Here is a 16,663-nt window from a genome sequence, read left to right as displayed (position 1 = left end):
CACTCTCCGTGAAGGTGGGCAGCACCTGTAGTGCCCCCCGTCCAGTGCCATGCGGTGTCCCTCAGGGAAGTGTGCTGAGCCCTTTCCTATTCAACATCGTGCTGGCCCAACTACCCTTGTGTCTCCCCCGTGCTGTGCGCGAGTTTGTGCGTGTGTGTGTATATGCGGACGATGTTGCCCTGTTCGCCTCATCAACAACCCGCAGCAACGCCTCATCGCTTCGCGACCTTCAGCGTGCGCTCGATGCTGTCACCGCGTTTATTCGCAGTGTCGGCCTCGCAGTGTCGGCCGAAAAAACTGAAGCCCTGCTCTACCATCCCCGTGGTGCTGCAGCCCGCAACAAAACACGCCCTCTTCGCCTGGACGGAACCCCCCTGCCTTGGCGCACAACGGTTGTTTACCTCGGCCTCAAAATTGATGCCCGCATCACCTGGCGCCCTGCGGTGGATAAAGTGTGCGCAGACACCAAGCGCATAGGTAAACTAGCGCTTCGTCTCCTTGCCAAAGGTGAAGGAGCCTCTCCCCCGCTCTGTGCAAGAATCCATGAAGCGATCGCCTCAGCCAGAGCATTGTATGCCCTTCCCCTGCTCAGCCTCAGCCTACTCCAATGGAAAAGGCTGGACACATGCCATAGGAACGCCATACGACACATATATGGTCTCCCCAACGGATCTCAGGTGGCAGCGACCTATGCAGAAACCCGCACCATCCCCCTCTCACTAAGAGCACTCAAAACTGCCCTCAACCACATCGAGCGGCTTCACCGAGCACAAGATGGCTCTGAACTTCTTCGCAGAATTTCAGCCAAACCTAACACACGCATCGGTCGTGTCATGTGCCTCTTCCGTGAGATACTGGGCCCCCCTCCACCGCCCCTTGCTGCTTCACAACCCCCACATGAAATCTGCCCGCCCCGCATCTATCAGGGTCTCCCAGGGGTGAAGAGCAAACGAAACACGCCCGTATGCGAACTTCAGCAAGAGGCCGAATCCAAAATTCACACGGATTTTCGTCACCGAACCCTCATCTTTACTGATGGGTCAGTCCGTCAGCAAGAAAAATCCGCAGCTGCTGCATGTGTGATTCCCGACTTGGACACCTCTAAATTATGCAGGCTACACTTCCCTTCCTCGTCACAAACAGCTGAGATAGCTGCACTCAATCTGGCAGCCACCCTGCTCCTGGAAAGCCCTGAAATTAAAAATGCTGCCATTCTCACCGATTCGAGGGCAGCGCTTCAGGCCCTTGCGCAGCCTAGCAAAGGACCTCGCCTACTGCAAGTATGCGCACGCAACTTCCAACGCCTCGCCGAATCCGGCTGCGATACAGTCCTACAATGGATCCCATCGCACTGTGGGATAGGGGGCAACGAACTTGCTGATGAGCTCGCTCGATCAGCCCACCACCCGTCCGTTCCCATGTGCGCGGACAACACTACATATGACTGTGCTCGTCTTGCAATCGCGCGACACACCATTTCCCACCACCCTGACCCTCGCATCGCCAGCGGCCACCCCTTCCGTGCAGTTAATACTCGCCTCTTCGCCCGGAGAGACTATGTTCTGCTGTTGCGCCTCCGCATCGGATGTGTTTGGACCGGTGTGCGCGCTAGCCGACTACGAGGAATGTCTCCCCTGTGTGCGTCGTGCGGTGACGCAGAAACACTCGAACACGTTCTGTGTATGTGCCCTGCGTACTCGCAACCGCGACACCTCCTTCGGGAAGGTTACCGAAATCTTGGACTTCCCTGTGCTAACACATGTGAGATCCTTCACCCGTCTGGCCCTCCCCACAAAGTGCAAAGTGCCCTAAAAGTGCTCCTGTTATTCCTACGGGACAGTGGACTAAGTGCAAAACTGTGAACACTTTCCATCTTCCCCTAGTGCGCAAATTATTGCCAGCAACTCTCACCAATTCAGTGTGCCACTCCCGCGCTATTCCCCGCATAGCACCAGTTCCATTTTTTTCTTTTATTATCATTACTCTGTTTGTGTTTTTTTTTTCTTGTCCCATAAGGCCCTTTTGCACAAGGACCTTCTCTCACTCCTGCGCGCAACCAACTGCCCGCAAATCGTCTAACTTTTATCTGTACCAATTTATGTAATGCCCACAGAATCTTTTTTTTTTTCTGTGTGTGTGTTTATCATAATCAATTCCTCCGTTACATATTCCATAAGGTCCCATGCACCTTCTGCAAAGGCCCTATCTCCTCCATCTCAAATAATCCCCTCAGACTACTTTTTTTTTTTTTCCTCCCTCCACTTATTATTTTTTTTTTTGTGGTGTTTATTATCATCAATTCTTCCTTTATATATCCCATAAGGTCCCATGCAACCTCTGCAAAGGCCCTTCCTTCCCAGCCTATCTGTTGCATTTCAACTAATGCCCTCAGACTACTTTTTTTTTCCTCTCTTCTTTTTTTTTTTCTTTTGTCTGTTTAGTATCATCAATTCCTCCGTTACATATTCCATAAGGTCCCATCCACCTTCTGCAAAGGCCCTATCTCCTGCATTTCAAATAATCCCCTCAGACATTTTTTTTTTTTTTTGTGGTGTTTATTATCATCAATTCTTCCTTTATATATCCCATAAGGTCCCGTGCAACCTCTGCAAAGGCCCTTCCTTCCCAGCCTATCTGTCGCATTTCAAATATGCCCTCAGACTACTTTTTATTATTATTATTATTATTATTATTATTATTATTATTATTATTATTATTATTATTATTATTATTATTATTATTATTATTATTATTATTATCTTATCTCCTCCTATATTATCCCACAAGGCTCTTTGCCCCTTCTGCAAGGCCCCACTCCTCCCACCGCGCGCATCCAACTGCTCGCATAAGCATCCATGACATTCCAAATCTCCCTATCAGATTTTCTTTTTTTTTTCCCTTTCTTTAAACCTCATAATTATCTCTACATATGTCATGAAGGCTTTCTCCTTTGCGCGGCACGTCCCCGCTTCAAAATCCACCAATCCTTATTGTACGAGTGTTTGCCCTTCCATGTTTGGCATTTTTCTCCAGGGGTCCTCGACATTGACTACTAACGACAACGCTTTCGCTCCCCCTTCCCCTCTACTCGGCCCCGTTGCGGTGTATCCCTGCAAGTACAGGAGACAGTTATAGGGCCGTGTAATCCCCCCCTTCTCTTCCCCCCTCAACAAGAATCTCATTATTATTATCTGTCATACAGAGCAAGTGTGACAGATACTGCGCCTTTTTCTTCCAGCGACAGTAGCGATGGTGTACCTACAAACTTGCTCTAGGCGGATAAAGTGCGACTAATTAACGCCGATAAGAGGCAAATGATAGAGGAGAGGAGGGATTCCCCTGATACTTAATATCCGAAATAGACTGCTGAAGGTCATTTCTTACTAAGCAAACCTGTGCATCCCACGAGGTTTATCTATTTATGATCTGAATTATTACGTAACTAAACTCCCCTTAAGCGAACGACCTCGCATTACCGAAGTGCCTGCAACGGAGCAGCACCAAAACAGCCGCCGATGAGTTATATAATCTGACTTTTGATGGTATAGCGAGGGGGAAAGCGCGAACGCAGTCCCCCACTACCAAAAATTGCATGCCCCATCTGCCCCAGTTTGGGGTAGTGGCAGGGGTCAGCACGAGCGTAGTGCAATGCCCGCACCTCTCCCTGGAGGCACCGCCTTGCTGATCACGGTAGCCTCGGCACCAGGTAAGTATGCTTGGACGACGTCTCTGCCGCGGAGGCAACCTACAGAGACGCCGCCTTCTGCTCAAGTTACGACCGTTGGGAAATAAAAGAACGTGCCTCTCCCTGCTCCGTGTTTCTTGTCTACCCGGAGAATAACAAATGTTTTCTTGCGAACTCTCAAGCTGTTAATTCAAAACTATTTTGTAGAAGCCTACTGACCATTATATGTGCACAAAATAGGCTACAAACTCGCACAACACGCTGGCGTATGTCTCAGTGTTGCTAATAGACATGTTTAACGGGTGGTGGCGCCACCTCACACGCCTTCCAACTTCTCGCATTCCTCTACTGCGGCAATGCACTGCAGCGTATTGAGCGATTGAGCGTGCAGAGTTCGTGCCCCCAAGCAGTTCGTACCGGAGAAAGTCCCAGCGATTCGCGCGTTTCCGGCAAGAAACCATCCCCGTGAGTCTCGCAAGTGGCGTCACGGACTCCGATCGCATTGTAGTAGCGACCGTAGCAGAGTGTGCCACGGGACTCGGGTATTGCACAACAGGGGAAGATCACTTGACAAGGGTAACGTAGAACCTGCGTCACGGCTACAATCCTCGCCCTCTCAGCAGTTTTTTTTTTTTTTTTTTTTTACTCTTTTCCGGGCTTTTTCTTTCGAACTTTTTTCCTTGTCTTTTTTTGCGCACGTTCTTTGTAGAGGTCCCGTATTCCTTCCCGATATTCCGCTAACCACGCCCTACCTCCATTTCCCTCTTCGTGCTAACATACATTAAGTGTCCTAGGATTTAACGTGCTTTCTCTACCTGCCGTGTTTTTTTTTTTTTTTTTTTTTTCAATTCATTTCACCACCTTTCTACCTGTTTCTTTTCCTCGCCTTGCTTTACATAGCGCAAATATGAAAAAGTTAACCCTCACGGTCTGCGTAGGGTTGTTCAATATGAAAAGGAGCAAAGTTATGCCATTCATTAAGTTACCCGTTCCTCTGTCGTTTATGTGTCAAGTATACTTTTTTGTGTGTTTTATTGATTATAAATGTAACGTCCAAAAGTAATTTTCGCCTTTACTTGAGAAAATAAAACCAACCGTCTTTTTGAGCAAACTGATAGTTCCCTTTCATACTCGGAGACAGTGTACAAAGACTACGTGGGGAAAGCAGCGTCAGAAATCGAGCAGGCAACGCAGCTTGTGGAGGTGGCACGCATACATGCTTACTTGTTTTTTGTTTTTCCTTATAAACCACTTGGCTTAGACGACAATTACTATTTCGAATGAAATTAGAGCATTCTGCGTCTCTCGTACTATACTAAACAGTACCCTAATTTCGGCAATTTAACAAAAAGCACATGCAAATCTGCGTGTATTTCGCCGCTTCGCTCCGAATATAATCTCAAAGCAATTCCTATCAGTTTAAACAAATCTAATAAACCACGTGGCGTAGACGGCCCCCGCCGTGAGTGAGTGATGCAGTGGTAAGACGCGCCCGACTACTGTGCCGGAGTTCCCGGGTCCGACCACGGCGGCTGCGTTTTTCGATGGAGGCGAAACGAAGTGGCGTCCGTGTGCTGTGCGATGTCAGCGCACGTTAAAGATCCTCAGGTGGTCGAAATTACTCCGTAGCCCTCCACAACGGCTCCCCTTTCTCTCATTCCACTTTCACTCCCACCTTCCTCCCTTCCCTTACGGCGCGGTTCAGAGTATTCGCGAGAGTTCAGAGAGTTCGCAGACTGGAGTGGCTTGCTACGGAAAGCGGGTGCTTGGCGCCTCAGCAGAGTGGTTTTCGCCCCTTACGAGACTGCATTGCGGATGTTGTCAGCACCATTGAAAACGCCCGCAACACCAGCCAAGTGGGATACCTCATCCTGCTCGACATCAGAAGCGCCTTGGATTGTCTTCCTCACTGGGCAGTGATCGACGCGCTAAAAAACATTGGTGCCACCGGCCGCCTCCTGAACTTCGTCAGTGCGTTCCTCAGCGAGCGAACACTCTCCGTGAAGGTGGGCAACACCTGTAGTGCCCCCCGTCCAGTGCCATGCGGTGTCCCTCAGGGAAGTGTGCTGAGCCCTTTCCTATTCAACATCGTGCTGGCCCAACTACCCTTGTGTCTCCCCCGTGCTGTGCGCGAGTTTGTGCGTGTGTGTGTATATGCGGACGATGTTGCCCTGTTCGCCTCATCAACAACCCGCAGCAACGCCTCATCGCTTCGCGACCTTCAGCGTGCGCTCGATGCTGTCACCGCGTTTATTCGCAGTGTCGGCCTCGCAGTGTCGGCCGAAAAAACTGAAGCCCTGCTCTACCATCCCCGTGGTGCTGCAGCCCGCAACAAAACACGCCCTCTTCGCCTGGACGGAACCCCCCTGCCTTGGCGCACAACGGTTGTTTACCTCGGCCTCAAAATTGATGCCCGCATCACCTGGCGCCCTGCGGTGGATAAAGTGTGCGCAGACACCAAGCGCATAGGTAAACTAGCGCTTCGTCTCCTTGCCAAAGGTGAAGGAGCCTCTCCCCCGCTCTGTGCAAGAATCCATGAAGCGATCGCCTCAGCCAGAGCATTGTATGCCCTTCCCCTGCTCAGCCTCAGCCTACTCCAATGGAAAAGGCTGGACACATGCCATAGGAACGCCATACGACACATATATGGTCTCCCCAACGGATCTCAGGTGGCAGCGACCTATGCAGAAACCCGCACCATCCCCCTCTCACTAAGAGCACTCAAAACTGCCCTCAACCACATCGAGCGGCTTCACCGAGCACAAGATGGCTCTGAACTTCTTCGCAGAATTTCAGCCAAACCTAACACACGCATCGGTCGTGTCATGTGCCTCTTCCGTGAGATACTGGACCCCCCTCCACCGCCCCTTGCTGCTTCACAACCCCCACATGAAATCTGCCCGCCCCGCATCTATCAGGGTCTCCCAGGGGTGAAGAGCAAACGAAACACGCCCGTATGCGAACTTCAGCAAGAGGCCGAATCCAAAATTCACACGGATTTTCGTCACCGAACCCTCATCTTTACTGATGGGTCAGTCCGTCAGCAAGAAAAATCCGCAGCTGCTGCATGTGTGATTCCCGACTTGGACACCTCTAAATTATGCAGGCTACACTTCCCTTCCTCGTCACAAACAGCTGAGATAGCTGCACTCAATCTGGCAGCCACCCTGCTCCTGGAAAGCCCTGAAATTAAAAATGCTGCCATTCTCACCGATTCGAGGGCAGCGCTTCAGGCCCTTGCGCAGCCTAGCAAAGGACCTCGCCTACTGCAAGTATGCGCACGCAACTTCCAACGCCTCGCCGAATCCGGCTGCGATACAGTCCTACAATGGATCCCATCGCACTGTGGGATAGGGGGCAACGAACTTGCTGATGAGCTCGCTCGATCAGCCCACCACCCGTCCGTTCCCATGTGCGCGGACAACACTACATATGACTGTGCTCGTCTTGCAATCGCGCGACACACCATTTCCCACCACCCTGACCCTCGCATCGCCAGCGGCCACCCCTTCCGTGCAGTTAATACTCGCCTCTTCGCCCGGAGAGACTATGTTCTGCTGTTGCGCCTCCGCATCGGATGTGTTTGGACCGGTGTGCGCGCTAGCCGACTACGAGGAATGTCTCCCCTGTGTGCGTCGTGCGGTGACGCAGAAACACTCGAACACGTTCTGTGTATGTGCCCTGCGTACTCGCAACCGCGACACCTCCTTCGGGAAGGTTACCGAAATCTTGGACTTCCCTGTGCTAACACATGTGAGATCCTTCACCCGTCTGGCCCTCCCCACAAAGTGCAAAGTGCCCTAAAAGTGCTCCTGTTATTCCTACGGGACAGTGGACTAAGTGCAAAACTGTGAACACTTTCCATCTTCCCCTAGTGCGCAAATTATTGCCAGCAACTCTCACCAATTCAGTGTGCCACTCCCGCGCTATTCCCCGCATAGCACCAGTTCCATTTTTTTCTTTTATTATCATTACTCTGTTTGTGTTTTTTTTTTCTTGTCCCATAAGGCCCTTTTGCACAAGGACCTTCTCTCACTCCTGCGCGCAACCAACTGCCCGCAAATCGTCTAACTTTTATCTGTACCAATTTATGTAATGCCCACAGAATCTTTTTTTTTTTCTGTGTGTGTGTTTATCATAATCAATTCCTCCGTTACATATTCCATAAGGTCCCATGCACCTTCTGCAAAGGCCCTATCTCCTCCATCTCAAATAATCCCCTCAGACTACTTTTTTTTTTTTTCCTCCCTCCACTTATTATTTTTTTTTTGTGGTGTTTATTATCATCAATTCTTCCTTTATATATCCCATAAGGTCCCATGCAACCTCTGCAAAGGCCCTTCCTTCCCAGCCTATCTGTTGCATTTCAACTAATGCCCTCAGACTACTTTTTTTTTCCTCTCTTCTTTTTTTTTTCTTTTGTCTGTTTAGTATCATCAATTCCTCCGTTACATATTCCATAAGGTCCCATCCACCTTCTGCAAAGGCCCTATCTCCTGCATTTCAAATAATCCCCTCAGACTTTTTTTTTTTTTTTGTGGTGTTTATTATCATCAATTCTTCCTTTATATATCCCATAAGGTCCCGTGCAACCTCTGCAAAGGCCCTTCCTTCCCAGCCTATCTGTCGCATTTCAAATATGCCCTCAGACTACTTTTTTTTATTATTATTATTATTATTATTATTATTATTATTATTATTATTATTATTATTATTATTATTTTTTATTATTATTATCTTATCTCCTCCTATATTATCCCACAAGGCTCTTTGCCCCTTCTGCAAGGCCCCACTCCTCCCACCGCGCGCATCCAACTGCTCGCATAAGCATCCATGACATTCCAAATCTCCCTATCAGATTTTCTTTTTTTTTTCCCTTTCTTTAAACCTCATAATTATCTCTACATATGTCATGAAGGCTTTCTCCTTTGCGCGGCACGTCCCCGCTTCAAAATCCACCAATCCTTGTTGTACGAGTGTTTGCCCTTCCATGTTTGGCATTTTTCTCCAGGGGTCCTCGACATTGACTACTAACGACAACGCTTTCGCTCCCCCTTCCCCTCTACTCGGCCCCGTTGCGGTGTATCCCTGCAAGTACAGGAGACAGTTATAGGGCCGTGTAATCCCCCCCTTCTCTTCCCCCCTCAACAAGAATCTCATTATTATTATCTGTCATACAGAGCAAGTGTGACAGATACTGCGCCTTTTTCTTCCAGCGACAGTAGCGATGGTGTACCTACAAACTTGCTCTAGGCGGATAAAGTGCGACTAATTAACGCCGATAAGAGGCAAATGATAGAGGAGAGGAGGGATTCCCCTGATACTTAATATCCGAAATAGACTGCTGAAGGTCATTTCTTACTAAGCAAACCTGTGCATCCCACGAGGTTTATCTATTTATGATCTGAATTATTACGTAACTAAACTCCCCTTAAGCGAACGACCTCGCATTACCGAAGTGCCTGCAACGGAGCAGCACCAAAACAGCCGCCGATGAGTTATATAATCTGACTTTTGATGGTATAGCGAGGGGGAAAGCGCGAACGCAGTCCCCCACTACCAAAAATTGCATGCCCCATCTGCCCCAGTTTGGGGTAGTGGCAGGGGTCAGCACGAGCGTAGTGCAATGCCCGCACCTCTCCCTGGAGGCACCGCCTTGCTGATCACGGTAGCCTCGGCACCAGGTAAGTATGCTTGGACGACGTCTCTGCCGCGGAGGCAACCTACAGAGACGCCGCCTTCTGCTCAAGTTACGACCGTTGGGAAATAAAAGAACGTGCCTCTCCCTGCTCCGTGTTTCTTGTCTACCCGGAGAATAACAAATGTTTTCTTGCGAACTCTCAAGCTGTTAATTCAAAACTATTTTGTAGAAGCCTACTGACCATTATATGTGCACAAAATAGGCTACAAACTCGCACAACACGCTGGCGTATGTCTCAGTGTTGCTAATAGACATGTTTAACGGGTGGTGGCGCCACCTCACACGCCTTCCAACTTCTCGCATTCCTCTACTGCGGCAATGCACTGCAGCGTATTGAGCGATTGAGCGTGCAGAGTTCGTGCCCCCAAGCAGTTCGTACCGGAGAAAGTCCCAGCGATTCGCGCGTTTCCGGCAAGAAACCATCCCCGTGAGTCTCGCAAGTGGCGTCACGGACTCCGATCGCATTGTAGTAGCGACCGTAGCAGAGTGTGCCACGGGACTCGGGTATTGCACAACAGGGGAAGATCACTTGACAAGGGTAACGTAGAACCTGCGTCACGGCTACAATCCTCGCCCTCTCAGCAGTTTTTTTTTTTTTTTTTACTCTTTTCCGGGCTTTTTCTTTCGAACTTTTTTCCTTGTCTTTTTTTGCGCACGTTCTTTGTAGAGGTCCCGTATTCCTTCCCGATATTCCGCTAACCACGCCCTACCTCCATTTCCCTCTTCGTGCTAACATACATTAAGTGTCCTAGGATTTAACGTGCTTTCTCTACCTGCCGTGTTTTTTTTTTTTTTTTTTTTCAATTCATTTCACCACCTTTCTACCTGTTTCTTTTCCTCGCCTTGCTTTACATAGCGCAAATATGAAAAAGTTAACCCTCACGGTCTGCGTAGGGTTGTTCAATATGAAAAGGAGCAAAGTTATGCCATTCATTAAGTTACCCGTTCCTCTGTCGTTTATGTGTCAAGTATACTTTTTTGTGTGTTTTATTGATTATAAATGTAACGTCCAAAAGTAATTTTCGCCTTTACTTGAGAAAATAAAACGAACCGTCTTTTTGAGCAAACTGATAGTTCCCTTTCATACTCGGAGACAGTGTACAAAGACTACGTGGGGAAAGCAGCGTCAGAAATCGAGCAGGCAACGCAGCTTGTGGAGGTGGCACGCATACATGCTTACTTGTTTTTTGTTTTTCCTTATAAACCACTTGGCTTAGACGACAATTACTATTTCGAATGAAATTAGAGCATTCTGCGTCTCTCGTACTATACTAAACAGTACCCTAATTTCGGCAATTTAACAAAAAGCACATGCAAATCTGCGTGTATTTCGCCGCTTCGCTCCGAATATAATCTCAAAGCAATTCCTATCAGTTTAAACAAATCTAATAAACCACGTGGCGTAGACGGCCCCCGCCGTGAGTGAGTGATGCAGTGGTAAGACGCGCCCGACTACTGTGCCGGAGTTCCCGGGTCCGACCACGGCGGCTGCGTTTTTCGATGGAGGCGAAACGAAGTGGCGTCCGTGTGCTGTGCGATGTCAGCGCACGTTAAAGATCCTCAGGTGGTCGAAATTACTCCGTAGCCCTCCACAACGGCTCCCCTTTCTCTCATTCCACTTTCACTCCCACCTTCCTCCCTTGGTTCAGAGTATTCGCGAGAGTTCAGAGAGTTCGCAGACTGGAGTGGCTTGCTACGGAAAGCGGGTGCTTGGCGCCTGAGCAGAGTGGTTTTCGCCCCTTACGAGACTGCATTGCGGATGTTGTCAGCACCATTGAAAACGCCCGCAACACCAGCCAAGTGGGATACCTCATCCTGCTCGACATCAGAAGCGCCTTGGATTGTCTTCCTCACTGGGCAGTGATCGACGCGCTAAAAAACATTGGTGCCACCGGCCGCCTCCTGAACTTCGTCAGTGCGTTCCTCAGCGAGCGAACACTCTCCGTGAAGGTGGGCAACACCTGTAGTGCCCCCCGTCCAGTGCCATGCGGTGTCCCTCAGGGAAGTGTGCTGAGCCCTTTCCTATTCAACATCGTGCTGGCCCAACTACCCTTGTGTCTCCCCCGTGCTGTGCGCGAGTTTGTGCGTGTGTGTGTATATGCGGACGATGTTGCCCTGTTCGCCTCATCAACAACCCGCAGCAACGCCTCATCGCTTCGCGACCTTCAGCGTGCGCTCGATGCTGTCACCGCGTTTATTCGCAGTGTCGGCCTCGCAGTGTCGGCCGAAAAAACTGAAGCCCTGCTCTACCATCCCCGTGGTGCTGCAGCCCGCAACAAAACACGCCCTCTTCGCCTGGACGGAACCCCCCTGCCTTGGCGCACAACGGTTGTTTACCTCGGCCTCAAAATTGATGCCCGCATCACCTGGCGCCCTGCGGTGGATAAAGTGTGCGCAGACACCAAGCGCATAGGTAAACTAGCGCTTCGTCTCCTTGCCAAAGGTGAAGGAGCCTCTCCCCCGCTCTGTGCAAGAATCCATGAAGCGATCGCCTCAGCCAGAGCATTGTATGCCCTTCCCCTGCTCAGCCTCAGCCTACTCCAATGGAAAAGGCTGGACACATGCCATAGGAACGCCATACGACACATATATGGTCTCCCCAACGGATCTCAGGTGGCAGCGACCTATGCAGAAACCCGCACCATCCCCCTCTCACTAAGAGCACTCAAAACTGCCCTCAACCACATCGAGCGGCTTCACCGAGCACAAGATGGCTCTGAACTTCTTCGCAGAATTTCAGCCAAACCTAACACACGCATCGGTCGTGTCATGTGCCTCTTCCGTGAGATACTGGGCCCCCCTCCACCGCCCCTTGCTGCTTCACAACCCCCACATGAAATCTGCCCGCCCCGCATCTATCAGGGTCTCCCAGGGGTGAAGAGCAAACGAAACACGCCCGTATGCGAACTTCAGCAAGAGGCCGAATCCAAAATTCACACGGATTTTCGTCACCGAACCCTCATCTTTACTGATGGGTCAGTCCGTCAGCAAGAAAAATCCGCAGCTGCTGCATGTGTGATTCCCGACTTGGACACCTCTAAATTATGCAGGCTACACTTCCCTTCCTCGTCACAAACAGCTGAGATAGCTGCACTCAATCTGGCAGCCACCCTGCTCCTGGAAAGCCCTGAAATTAAAAATGCTGCCATTCTCACCGATTCGAGGGCAGCGCTTCAGGCCCTTGCGCAGCCTAGCAAAGGACCTCGCCTACTGCAAGTATGCGCACGCAACTTCCAACGCCTCGCCGAATCCGGCTGCGATACAGTCCTACAATGGATCCCATCGCACTGTGGGATAGGGGGCAACGAACTTGCTGATGAGCTCGCTCGATCAGCCCACCACCCGTCCGTTCCCATGTGCGCGGACAACACTACATATGACTGTGCTCGTCTTGCAATCGCGCGACACACCATTTCCCACCACCCTGACCCTCGCATCGCCAGCGGCCACCCCTTCCGTGCAGTTAATACTCGCCTCTTCGCCCGGAGAGACTATGTTCTGCTGTTGCGCCTCCGCATCGGATGTGTTTGGACCGGTGTGCGCGCTAGCCGACTACGAGGAATGTCTCCCCTGTGTGCGTCGTGCGGTGACGCAGAAACACTCGAACACGTTCTGTGTATGTGCCCTGCGTACTCGCAACCGCGACACCTCCTTCGGGAAGGTTACCGAAATCTTGGACTTCCCTGTGCTAACACATGTGAGATCCTTCACCCGTCTGGCCCTCCCCACAAAGTGCAAAGTGCCCTAAAAGTGCTCCTGTTATTCCTACGGGACAGTGGACTAAGTGCAAAACTGTGAACACTTTCCATCTTCCCCTAGTGCGCAAATTATTGCCAGCAACTCTCACCAATTCAGTGTGCCACTCCCGCGCTATTCCCCGCATAGCACCAGTTCCATTTTTTTCTTTTATTATCATTACTCTGTTTGTGTTTTTTTTTTCTTGTCCCATAAGGCCCTTTTGCACAAGGACCTTCTCTCACTCCTGCGCGCAACCAACTGCCCGCAAATCGTCTAACTTTTATCTGTACCAATTTATGTAATGCCCACAGAATCTTTTTTTTTTCTGTGTGTGTGTTTATCATAATCAATTCCTCCGTTACATATTCCATAAGGTCCCATGCACCTTCTGCAAAGGCCCTATCTCCTCCATCTCAAATAATCCCCTCAGACTACTTTTTTTTTTTTTTTTTCCTCCCTCCACTTATTATTTTTTTTTTTTGTGGTGTTTATTATCATCAATTCTTCCTTTATATATCCCATAAGGTCCCATGCAACCTCTGCAAAGGCCCTTCCTTCCCAGCCTATCGGTTGCATTTCAACTAATGCCCTCAGACTACTTTTTTTTTCCTCTCTTCTTTTTTTTTTCTTTTGTCTGTTTAGTATCATCAATTCCTCCGTTACATATTCCATAAGGTCCCATCCACCTTCTGCAAAGGCCCTATCTCCTGCATTTCAAATAATCCCCTCAGACTTTTTTTTTTTTGTGGTGTTTATTATCATCAATTCTTCCTTTATATATCCCATAAGGTCCCGTGCAACCTCTGCAAAGGCCCTTCCTTCCCAGCCTATCTGTCGCATTTCAAATATGCCCTCAGACTACTTTTTTTATTATTATTATTATTATTATTATTATTATTATTATTATTATTATTATTATTATTATTATTATTATTATTATTATTATTATTATTATTATTATTATTATTATTATCTTATCTCCTCCTATATTATCCCACAAGGCTCTTTGCCCCTTCTGCAAGGCCCCACTCCTCCCACCGCGCGCATCCAACTGCTCGCATAAGCATCCATGACATTCCAAATCTCCCTATCAGATTTTCTTTTTTTTTTTCCCTTTCTTTAAACCTCATAATTATCTCTACATATGTCATGAAGGCTTTCTCCTTTGCGCGGCACGTCCCCGCTTCAAAATCCACCAATCCTTGTTGTACGAGTGTTTGCCCTTCCATGTTTGGCATTTTTCTCCAGGGGTCCTCGACATTGACTACTAACGACAACGCTTTCGCTCCCCCTTCCCCTCTACTCGGCCCCGTTGCGGTGTATCCCTGCAAGTACAGGAGACAGTTATAGGGCCGTGTAATCCCCCCCTTCTCTTCCCCCCTCAACAAGAATCTCATTATTATTATCTGTCATACAGAGCAAGTGTGACAGATACTGCGCCTTTTTCTTCCAGCGACAGTAGCGATGGTGTACCTACAAACTTGCTCTAGGCGGATAAAGTGCGACTAATTAACGCCGATAAGAGGCAAATGATAGAGGAGAGGAGGGATTCCCCTGATACTTAATATCCGAAATAGACTGCTGAAGGTCATTTCTTACTAAGCAAACCTGTGCATCCCACGAGGTTTATCTATTTATGATCTGAATTATTACGTAACTAAACTCCCCTTAAGCGAACGACCTCGCATTACCGAAGTGCCTGCAACGGAGCAGCACCAAAACAGCCGCCGATGAGTTATATAATCTGACTTTTGATGGTATAGCGAGGGGGAAAGCGCGAACGCAGTCCCCCACTACCAAAAATTGCATGCCCCATCTGCCCCAGTTTGGGGTAGTGGCAGGGGTCAGCACGAGCGTAGTGCAATGCCCGCACCTCTCCCTGGAGGCACCGCCTTGCTGATCACGGTAGCCTCGGCACCAGGTAAGTATGCTTGGACGACGTCTCTGCCGCGGAGGCAACCTACAGAGACGCCGCCTTCTGCTCAAGTTACGACCGTTGGGAAATAAAAGAACGTGCCTCTCCCTGCTCCGTGTTTCTTGTCTACCCGGAGAATAACAAATGTTTTCTTGCGAACTCTCAAGCTGTTAATTCAAAACTATTTTGTAGAAGCCTACTGACCATTATATGTGCACAAAATAGGCTACAAACTCGCACAACACGCTGGCGTATGTCTCAGTGTTGCTAATAGACATGTTTAACGGGTGGTGGCGCCACCTCACACGCCTTCCAACTTCTCGCATTCCTCTACTGCGGCAATGCACTGCAGCGTATTGAGCGATTGAGCGTGCAGAGTTCGTGCCCCCAAGCAGTTCGTACCGGAGAAAGTCCCAGCGATTCGCGCGTTTCCGGCAAGAAACCATCCCCGTGAGTCTCGCAAGTGGCGTCACGGACTCCGATCGCATTGTAGTAGCGACCGTAGCAGAGTGTGCCACGGGACTCGGGTATTGCACAACAGGGGAAGATCACTTGACAAGGGTAACGTAGAACCTGCGTCACGGCTACAATCCTCGCCCTCTCAGCAGTTTTTTTTTTTTTTTTTTTTTTTTACTCTTGTCCGGGCTTTTTCTTTCGAACTTTTTTCCTTGTCTTTTTTTGCGCACGTTCTTTGTAGAGGTCCCGTATTCCTTCCCGATATTCCGCTAACCACGCCCTACCTCCATTTCCCTCTTCGTGCTAACATACATTAAGTGTCCTAGGATTTAACGTGCTTTCTCTACCTGCCGTGTTTTTTTTTTTTTTTTTTTTCAATTCATTTCACCACCTTTCTACCTGTTTCTTTTCCTCGCCTTGCTTTACATAGCGCAAATATGAAAAAGTTAACCCTCACGGTCTGCGTAGGGTTGTTCAATATGAAAAGGAGCAAAGTTATGCCATTCATTAAGTTACCCGTTCCTCTGTCGTTTATGTGTCAAGTATACTTTTTTGTGTGTTTTATTGATTATAAATGTAACGTCCAAAAGTAATTTTCGCCTTTACTTGAGAAAATAAAACGAACCGTCTTTTTGAGCAAACTGATAGTTCCCTTTCATACTCGGAGACAGTGTACAAAGACTACGTGGGGAAAGCAGCGTCAGAAATCGAGCAGGCAACGCAGCTTGTGGAGGTGGCACGCATACATGCTTACTTGTTTTTTGTTTTTCCTTATAAACCACTTGGCTTAGACGACAATTACTATTTCGAATGAAATTAGAGCATTCTGCGTCTCTCGTACTATACTAAACAGTACCCTAATTTCGGCAATTTAACAAAAAGCACATGCAAATCTGCGTGTATTTCGCCGCTTCGCTCCGAATATAATCTCAAAGCAATTCCTATCAGTTTAAACAAATCTAATAAACCACGTGGCGTAGACGGCCCCCGCCGTGAGTGAGTGATGCAGTGGTAAGACGCGCCCGACTACTGTGCCGGAGTTCCCGGGTCCGACCACGGCGGCTGCGTTTTTCGATGGAGGCGAAACGAAGTGGCGTCCGTGTGCTGTGCGATGTCAGCGCACGTTAAAGATCCTCAGGTGGTCGAAATTACTCCGTAGCCCTCCACA

The 16,663-nt window shown here is 49.0% G+C and overlaps 3 non-coding genes across 3 annotated transcripts; all 3 read right to left on the bottom strand.

The window, feature by feature from the left end:
• Positions 1-3,550: 3,550 nt before the first annotated feature.
• On the bottom strand, positions 3,551-3,714 carry LOC146184381 (U1 spliceosomal RNA). Its single transcript, XR_014709019.1, has one exon. It is a non-coding gene; the product is annotated as a U1 spliceosomal RNA (small nuclear RNA).
• A 5,499-nt stretch (positions 3,715-9,213) lies between these two features.
• Positions 9,214-9,377, bottom strand: LOC146184380 (U1 spliceosomal RNA). The gene has a single exon (XR_014709017.1). It is a non-coding gene; the product is annotated as a U1 spliceosomal RNA (small nuclear RNA).
• Positions 9,378-14,889: 5,512 nt separating this feature from the next.
• LOC146184379 (U1 spliceosomal RNA) lies at positions 14,890-15,053 on the bottom strand. Its single transcript, XR_014709016.1, has one exon. It is a non-coding gene; the product is annotated as a U1 spliceosomal RNA (small nuclear RNA).
• Positions 15,054-16,663: the final 1,610 nt, after the last annotated feature.

The sequence above is a fragment of the Amblyomma maculatum genome, chromosome 7 (assembly GCF_055883805.1).
Source record: "Amblyomma maculatum isolate TAMU_Amacu chromosome 7, ASM5588380v1, whole genome shotgun sequence".
NCBI classification, from domain to species: Eukaryota; Metazoa; Arthropoda; class Arachnida; order Ixodida; family Ixodidae; genus Amblyomma; species Amblyomma maculatum.
This window is presented reverse-complemented; position numbering and strand designations above follow the sequence as displayed.